Source organism: Callorhinus ursinus, unplaced genomic scaffold, assembly GCF_003265705.2.
Source record: "Callorhinus ursinus isolate GAN/ISIS: 27379988/994484 unplaced genomic scaffold, GSC_fseal_2.0 scaffold52, whole genome shotgun sequence".
NCBI classification, from domain to species: Eukaryota; Metazoa; Chordata; class Mammalia; order Carnivora; family Otariidae; genus Callorhinus; species Callorhinus ursinus.
Genome location: NW_027397114.1, coordinates 9,184,479 through 9,191,924, shown reverse-complemented (window position 1 = coordinate 9,191,924; position 7,446 = coordinate 9,184,479). Strand labels below are relative to the sequence as shown.

The window sequence follows — 7,446 nt, the reverse complement described above, 5'->3', positions numbered from 1 at the left end:
CGGCCACTATTTCGTGAGCTCTAGGTGAATCCTGTTTGAGGTCAAATCAACAGAAAAATACTTTAGTTTGATTTAATACCCACTGGTCTGAGCACCAAGAATATGCCAGGTGCTGGGTTAAGCATCTAAGAAACAAACAAGGTGCCACTTCGTTGTAACTGATGGAGAGAGAAAGATGCACTAATAAATATTAGACTGAGAGGTGTTATCACAGCAGTGTGAACAGCATGCTGTGGGCATTGGGTATAAATGGTATGCTCTGGGCTTGCGGCATCAAATTCTTCAGAAGCTGAGGGCTACTGGAGCTGGTTCTAAAATGACGAGCTGGAGTCTAACAGGAGAAGAAAGAGCCTTCTCTCCTTGAGAGAAGAGCATTGTCAGAACCCAGAAGAATGAATGTGCACAGTGCTTTGGGGGAACTCAAATTTGGCCCAGAATGGCTGGGTACAGGTGGAAGTCAGAGAGAGAGGCCAGAAATAAAGCTTACCCTCTCACACACCAGGCACCATGGAGCCTGGGCTGTGGAGTGGCTCTCGGCCCCGGGCCTGAGCCTGCTCATATGCCCCAACTCGGGAGGGTCCTCCTGGACCCGGGAGCAGACCCTGGCTGCAGTGAAGCCAAATGGGGTGGAGCAGTGGTTTGTTGGAGATGGGATCGAGTGCTCTGAGAGGAGGGACTTCAGGCTGGTGGGGATGAAGATGCTGCAGGCACCAGAGTCCTTGCCAAGCACTACCATGACCTGCAGAGGAAGCCCTTCTACCCGGCCCTCATCACCTACATGAGCTCTGGCCAGCAGCAGCCATGGCCGCAATGCGATCTGCTCCTCAAAGGCCATGATAGGACTAGGCCACCCCGATTCCACTGAGGCTGCCCCTGGCACTATCAGGGGGGGACTTCAGCATCCACATCAGCAAGAACATCATCGATGCCAGCGACTCCATGGAGGGGGCCCAGAGGGAGATCCAACTATGGTTCCAGAGCAGTGAGCTGGTGGATTGGGCCGACGAAGGCCACCAAGGCAGCATCCACCCAGCCTGAGCACTCAGGCGGCCCTCAGCCACCCCAGCAGCCAGCCAGGATCAACTACCTTTGTCGACAAGAACTTGAGCCCACACCCATGGTCTGCCTCTCTGTCCCAGACCACCTCCCTGTCCACCTTTTGCCCCACCCCGGCACAGAGGGTTTGAGCAACCAAACTTTATGTGCCTTTTAGTATCCTAAGCCAGCAAGAAATTGCACCAAATCCTTTCTGGACCAAAGTGCCAGACAACCTTTGGGGTGTCTCCAAAAGTATAGAGTGTGACCTCCCTCCACCCAAAGTGGGGGGGGGACATTAAAATTCACTGTGTTGTGCATGGCGGTGCATTGCTTATTACAATTTCTGCCATCTCCGAGGTAGAGATGAGGACTTTATGCAAAGCTGCAAGAGTTTTGAGAGTAGAAATAAAGCTTACCCTCTCACACACCTTAATTAATTAATTAAAATTAATTAGGGGCACCTGGGTGGCTCAGTCGGTTAAGTGTCTGCCTTCGACTCAGGTCATGATCCCGGGATCCTGGGATTGAGCCCCATGTCGGGCTCCCTGCTCAGCGGGGAGTCTGCTTCTCCCTCTCTCTTTGTCCCCCCCCATTCATGTGCTCTCTCACGCTCTTACTCTTGTGCATGCTCTCTCTCTCAAATAAATAAAATCTTTTAAAAATTAATTGATTGAACTTAATTAAAATTAATGAATTGATTAAACTTAATTAAAATAAAGTGTACACACTCTACTGTGAAATTTGTAGGGTTGGCCCAGTGGTGAGCTCCATCTGGGGGGGTGGGGCGCAGGAATGCGGGATTTCTCATTCATCACTTGCCCTGAGATCAGCATCACCTTTTCCGGCCTCTGCTTTCACCACGAGGCTATTTCAGTCCAAGTTTCCAGCCGCTCTTGCCACCTCACCAAGGTAAAGGTCACTGCAAAAGTCTCTCACTAGACACAAAAAAGCCAAGGAGATTCTGGGCAAACTGTCAGGCACGCACAGGGGCTCTGGCGTGGAGCTGTTGGGATAGGAGGACAGTGTGACCATCCCTTCCCCCCACTGGCTGAGACTAGAATGGTATGAGGTTTCTCTGAGCCATTCTAGGACAAATGGCTCCCCTGCTTTTCCTTTCACATTTCCCCAGACCCCATCCTCACCTGCCCTCACTCCTTCCCTCACAGAGCTTGGCGACATGAGAAACACAGACCCATAAACTCTTCCTCTCGGCACTGAACCCAGGTGGCAAAACAGGAAGCATCTTCTTGTTAAGGCAAACCCATTGTGTTCTCTGTGCACGCGTGTCCTGACAAGTGGCAGGAAACCACCACCGGTCCGTGGCAACAGGTGTCAGGGTGACCTGAGGCCTCATGCTAGTCTGTGCCTGTCCCTCCTTCCCTTTTCTTCCTCCTGGAGAGCTGCCTCCTTCCCCCTGCCGCCTGACAGCTCCTTACCTCACCCTGTTGCTCCTTTCCCTCATGGTGGCCCAAGGCCTGATAAAGACCTTCAAAGGCCCTACGCCCTAAAAAGATGATAGCCTCCCTCCAAATAGAATTCTTAATACTGAGCAACCAACACAAAATACACACATCTGCTGGAATTAAAAGAGCTTCTTCTTTAGATGTTCAGGTTACAAAATTCTAGGTAAGTTCAAAGCAGAACATTTCTCAAATTTGGGGTATCCCTGTCTGGCTGGACCCCTAAACCCATACCAAGTTACGCAGCACTGATGGAGGCCCACTCCCATTGGCTTCCACATGAGAATGGATTGTTCCCATGTAAAAGAAAACAGAGATTGGAGGTGGAGGGAGGCATGAGAGGTACTATCTTGGACTTGATCTACTTGCCCAGAGGGACTGGAAGCTCTAGAACACTCTGGGGAGAGCCAAGAAATGGGTACTTTGACCAGGCCTCCAGCTGCAAGCAAGGCAGGACTGAGATTCTGCAGATCTGGCTCCCTCCAGGGGCCTCAGGGGTGTGCTTCCTTCTGTTGGATCTCTCCAGATCACACCTTCCAGAAAAGATCTCTGTTCTTTCTTGCCCTGTTCAAGACTTGCCCTGTTCTTTCTTATGGTAGCAGGGGGGTGAGTTTACAGTAGGCTTTATAACAACGGTAGGTAGTTATTCCCCTTTTTTTTATATATATATTTTTTCCGGTTTTGCTGAGATATAATGGATATACAGCCCTGTGTTAAGTGCAAGGTGCATAGCATCATGACTTGACTTATACATATTAGAAATGTGAATTGATTACCACAATTAGTTAACATCTATCATCTCATAGATACAAAAAATTTTTTTTCTGGTGATAAGAACTCTTAAGATTTACTCTCTTAGGGACTTTCAAATATACTATCCATAAGTGTCACCTACACTGACCATGTCTCCCACCACACTCCTGCTCAGTCTTCCTTGCTCCTGCACTCTTCCCACCTTATTTTGTGGTCTGATATCTCAGCTCATGCCAAAGTTTGACAAAGATAAATGAGCTTTTAACTATTTTTGAGAGATTTCAGCCAGGAGAGAGGGAAATCCAGACTTTTTAATATTATTTTCAGACATGTCTTTGTTTTTTTTATTTCTTCTGGATTCTGTCTTCAGTCAATATCATCCATTCTGCATGTCTTATTTAATATACATGATAAGACCAGTTCATCTAATGTAGACCTTTAGGAGCCTATCTTGAAAAATCAGTATTTTTCCAGTTTGTTGACAGAATTTGCATATAGACCCCATTTCACCTGAGAAGACTGGATGGGTCACATCAATATATAGTACATCGCTCTTTACAAATTCTAGCAGCCTAGGTTCTCGGTTGGGAAACACAACCCTAGCTAATTGATTCAGAAAAAGGATTTCATTAAAAGGATACAAGGTGGGTCCAAGAATTGTTAAGAAACAGTAAGACCATGTTCAGGGCTTTACAGACAGAAACAGTTCAGCTACATTATTCTTTACCCTTTAGGCCACCAAGTCATCAGTGGGTGATTGGAATGAATAACTAGGAAAGGTTCTTCCAGATCTTCTTCCCTGCTCCTTCTCAGAAACCTTCGTTCATGGGTAGGACTTCCCCAAAAGCAGAGCGCACACTTCTCAGAGAGCAGGACAGCGTGCAGGAAACCTTGTCTGAGGGAGGGCACAGGCAGGGAGGGCACAGCCATGGCCTGAGTCCTTCAGGTCAGGCCTAGTGTCAGCCTGGCATGGTGGGAAACGCCCCTTAGCTTAGAGTCCAGAGGTCAAGTCACTTCTTTTGTTTGAAATCTCAGTTTCCTCAATGAGGAAACTGAAACCTAGCAAACAGAGCAACCCTGAAGGTCACATGGATAAGATATAAGAATGGGCTTAGACGTATGGAAGCCCTATGCAAATGTGGAAGCTTATTATTTCCCACTAGTTGGCATGCTCTGTGGTCATTAGTTGGCCATGACTTACTGGGCCTTCAAGTCCTAGCACTTGACCCAATACCTGGCAGAGAGGGAGCTCAGTAAATTGATGCTGGATGAGTGGATGGATGGACAGATGGACAAGCAGACTAGCGGAGAACAGTCAATTCTAGGAAATGCTTTGCACACCATCCGTTGACACATTGCAATGGCAAAGAGAGATTCGTTCCAAAAACATAGCAAAAGCAAAAGATGTCCCATGTGCCAAACGCAACCTCCCACTGCTCGGGTAACAGGCTAGAAATCTGGCCCACAGGCTACATCTCCCTTGCAAGAAGGGCAGGTTCAACAGTGGGGCTCTCCCGGTGTCCTGAACTCCCGAATTGAGCAATTCTGAGGAAGTAAGCAACCCGTTCAAGGTCTGCTGGGCAACACTTCTGGCCTTGGCACTTGCTCCTGACCACTTGCCACCATCCTTCTTTCTTCCCCTGGGTTGCTCCTACTCTCTGACATGGCACTTTTCCTCATGGCCTCCTCTACGTGCTCCTTAGGCGTCTTGGGTTTGCCCCACCCCCTACCCGTTAGTTCTCACTACATTGTACTATATTCTGTCCTCCATTATTTGTTTAAGTATTGTGAAATGTTTAATGCATGAAGGTATAAAGAATAATATCACGATATTCCTGGGTACCTCTCTATTTGTATCCTTCCCTTCCCATGTTGAGTTGAATGTAACCTTTTCATGAATGTTTTTATATTTTTAGTGTTTATACTTTTATTTTTTTAAGATTTTATTTATTTATTTGACAGAGAGAGACACAGCGAGAGAGGGAACACAAGCAGGGGGAGTGGGAGAGGGAGAAGCAGGCTTCCCGCCGAGCAGGGGGCCCGATGCGGGGCTCGATCCCAGGACCCTGGGACCATGACCCGAGCCGAAGGCAGACGCTTAACAACTGAGCCACCCAGGCGGCCCTAGTGTTTATACTTTTAAACTGCCTCTTTATTTTCCCATCTTCCCCACTGTTATGGTATAACTGTTTGTGTACCTCCAAAATCCATATGTTGAAGCCCTAACCCCCAGGGTGGCAAGATTTGGAGTTGGAGCCTCTTAAGGGAATAATTAAGGTTAAATAAGGTCATAAGAGGGGGACCCTGATCCAATAGGATTAATGTCCTTATAAGAAGAGATATCAGATGCCTCTCTCCTCGCCCCTTGCACACACTGGGAAAAGGCCATGTGAGGACATAGCAAGAAGGTAGCCAAGAAGAGAGGCAGACTCCGTTGGACCCTGATCTGCAGCTCCCAGGCTCCGGAAGTGTGATGATGAAATACATTTCTATTGTTTAAGCCACCCAATCTATGGTATGTTGTCAGCCTGAGCTGACTAATACACCCACTATGCCCCAAGTGCTAGGTAAAGCCAGGGACCATGGATGCTCATCCTTGTATTTGCCGAGTCCAGAGCCATACCTGACACATAAGTGCTTGTCAAATATATTTGTAAAAGGAATGAATGAAGTCACTGCAGAACCAAAACAGATGTCCTGGGGCCTATTCCCTGGGAGCAAAGTCTTCTCTGCTCTGCCATAATAAAGGTCCTATTCAAGCTGCTGCTGAGACTAGTGTCGGCAGTCAACTCCCACCAAAGTCAATTTAAAAGGAAGAAAGGAGCTCCCAAGGAAGAGGTGAAGGGAGCACTGGCATCTCAGGAAAGTCACTTCATTAATCAATTAAATGTTTATTAGGCACCTGCTTATCCGCTACTCAGTGTTGAACAGTCTCCATTTCTGTAAGGCGATCAGTCTTTAAAAGACCAAAGACCTAATGGTGCAAAGATGCTCTGGATATAAGCAAGAACAGTGCATCTGCTTCTCTTATGAATGTGTCCTTTGTATGGACACTTTGGAGTATTCCCGGCACTCCAAACGGAGAACATAGACTTGAAGAACTCACCTTTACTCATAAGACTGAGCACATCCCTGGCACAGCTTGAACACAATGGAGCCCACTCCCACGAGCCCCTGAGCATCAGTAAGGGGCTTCACTCCTGAAGTCCCTGCTTTGACTTTTAAGATTCTCCAGAAGGAAAAAGAGGGGAGGGGCACCTCGGTGGCTCAGTCAGTTAAGCATCCGACGCTTGATTTCAGCTCGGGTCATGATATGAAGTCCCATGTCGGGCCCTGTGCTCAGCAGGGAGTCTGCTGGAGATTCTCTCTCACCCTTTGCCCCTCTTCCTGTTGTGCCCTCCCCACCCCCCGCCTCTCTCTCAAATAAATAAATCAATCTTTAAAAAAAAAAAAAGATTCTCCAGAAGGAAAGAGTCAGCAGTCTCCAGAAGCTGGCTTCATGTCTCTTGCTAGACATGCAACACATGCTCCATAACAAGTGGGATGGGGCAGAACCTTCCATGAGAGAGGGCATCACCCAGGGGACCCATTATTGAACTATTATTAAACCATACCAGACTACATAAAAATTTGTGTTTTTTTTTTTTTATCATGGCATTGTTTGAGGCAATGCAGACAACCCAGAAAAGCACATAGCACAATTTTGTTTTTAAGAAGCATAAAGTCTACTCCAGAATAGAAAATGGTTCACATACCAATTTGGGTGTCCCCAGAGTAAAATGCTATGGAAGTTCAGAGAAGAAAGGGCAATGGAAGTGGGCCAACCTGGGTCTCCATGGATGGGATAGGACTTGGAAAGTCATACTGGGTTCCTCCTATACCGTACCTCCCATAAAGAATGTGCTCACAGTGAATAGTCACTGATTGCATGCTACCATGAAGAAGGAGAGCTCACAATCAGTGTTGAAAAATACTAGGGAAGGGGGTGGGGGAATGGGTGAGCCTGGTGATGGGCATTAAAGAGGGCACATTCTGCGTGGAGCACTGGGTGTTATGCACAAACAATGAATCATGGAACACTACATCAAAAACTAATGATGTAATGTATGGTGATTAACATAACAATAAAAAATGATTAAAAAAAAAAGAAAGAAAAATACTAGGGAATCCCCATGGTTTTGCTCAAAGACCAGCT

At 47.0% G+C, this 7,446-nt stretch overlaps 1 pseudogene; it reads left to right on the top strand.

The window, feature by feature from the left end:
• Nucleotides 1-688: 688 nt before the first annotated feature.
• On the top strand, nucleotides 689-1,355 carry LOC112813946 (nucleoside diphosphate kinase, mitochondrial pseudogene; annotated as a pseudogene).
• Nucleotides 1,356-7,446: the final 6,091 nt, after the last annotated feature.